This window comes from Myotis davidii, unplaced genomic scaffold (assembly GCF_000327345.1).
Source record: "Myotis davidii unplaced genomic scaffold, ASM32734v1 scaffold1509, whole genome shotgun sequence".
Classification (NCBI taxonomy): domain Eukaryota; kingdom Metazoa; phylum Chordata; class Mammalia; order Chiroptera; family Vespertilionidae; genus Myotis; species Myotis davidii.
The window spans coordinates 733,430-735,327 of record NW_006299480.1 but is presented as its reverse complement, the minus strand read 5'-3'; positions in this window follow the sequence as shown (position 1 = coordinate 735,327).

Below are 1,898 nucleotides of genomic sequence, written 5' to 3'. Positions count from 1 at the left end.
GCGGGCAGCGCTGGGGGCCTAGCTGTCTTCCGTTACCTGCCCTGGCTCACCAGATGCTTGCTTCCTGCACAAGAGTTATTCAGATTTGAGAATCTTGTCACGAATTCCTTTTAAAGTTACGCACGGATCTTCTTCAGTTATTTGCTCAATTTTGTTTAATATCGAGGCGTTTAGCTTACTACTTCTCTTAACTCCGCGTTTTTTTTCTATCAACATGCAACCATTCTTCTTATACTGGTAAATAATTGACTTTGCCGCATGGTTTTATTTTTTTGTTTTTTTGTTTTTTTAAATATATTTTATTGATTTTTTACAGAGAGGAAGGGAGAGAGATAGTTAGAAACATCGATGAGAGAGAAACATCGATCAGCTGCCTCCTGCACATCTCCCACTGGGGATGTGCCCGCAACCCAGGTACTTGACCGGAATCGAACCTGGAACCTTTCAGTCCGCAGACCGTCGCTCTATCCACTGAGCCAAACCGGTTTCGGCTGCCGTATGGTTTTTAATACTGGCGATGGCAGCTTATTCATTTATCGTTCTACCATCTTTGTAACATTTCATTAAAATCTTTTATTTCTCATGGCTGGTGTGATCTTATGTCGGTGGATTACTACGTCGGACAATGGGGCTTCTTATCCGGATCCCTCCATTTCCGACGATGCGATGCGTATTGCATTCCTTGGAGGATGCGTGTTGCCAATGACCTTCCAGAGCTTGACTCAGTGTTTGATGTTGTATCCATTTTCAGGATCTGAAAAAAACATTCAAGATTTATGTAAAACTACCTTAATGGAATCAAAATATGTAAAAAGCCGATTAACGTTATCACAAAGTTAGGTTCAGAGAAAAATGAAAACATGTTGCGATGCACTATCTTTTTCGTTGTTGTGAACATTGCATAAGAAACTACGGAGAATTGAAGCAGTTCTACCTTTCCCAGACGCATACTCCCTAGACTGGATTCAGTTGTGCACATGTACATATTAACATTTAACTTACCTTGGTATCATACCATTTATGGGAAAGTAATTTTTTGTAAGTACTTTGTGATTTGAAGTTACAGTGGCTCACCAATTGAAAGAAAACTGTTTACAATATAAGATAAAATTAATAAACGTATATGTATCAATTGATCACCTATCGAATGCCAGTCAATACGACTGGCTTTATGCATGCCTTAACTATGAATACAATCACAAGAAAAGTGACTTTATTGTTTTATTTTACTCTATTTTCACCCCAAAGTGAATTTGCTTTGCAAAGGATGAATTTGCTTTGCAAAACGGTGAATTTTCTTTTTCTGGTTAATCCTCACCTGAGGATAGTTTTCCATTGGTTTTTAGGGAGAGCGGAAGAGAGAGGGAAAGACAGAGAGAAAAGTTGATGTGAGAGAAACACATGGATTGGTTGACTCCTGAAGGAGCCCCCACCAAGGACTGGAGTGGGGAGGAGCCTGCAACCAAAATAATGGAACCCGGGACCCTTTGTTCCGCAGGCGGACGCTCTAACCTTGGAGCCATCCGGCTAAAGCTGCAAGAGGTGCATTTAATTTGCGAAGGGTGTCCAGCTTCCAGGACTTGAGCAGCAGACATGCAGCTCAGGGAGGAGAAAAGACAGACGAGTGAGCTGTGGCGTCCTTCCCGGCGTGCAAGCTGATTCTGCACAAGGAAGCAGCCGGTGGTGTAGAGAGGACGGTCCCTTGTCTTGCTTCATGTCTATTGCCATCATCCTGCAGGAGCAGGGTAGACGCCACCCAAAACGTGGTTCTGACGTCGGTGTGTGACCACACACACACACACACACACACACACACACACACACGCACACACATACGCAGTGTTTGAAGAAAATGTCCTACTGAAATAAGGAGGCTTTTCTGGACGCAGCAGGACGGG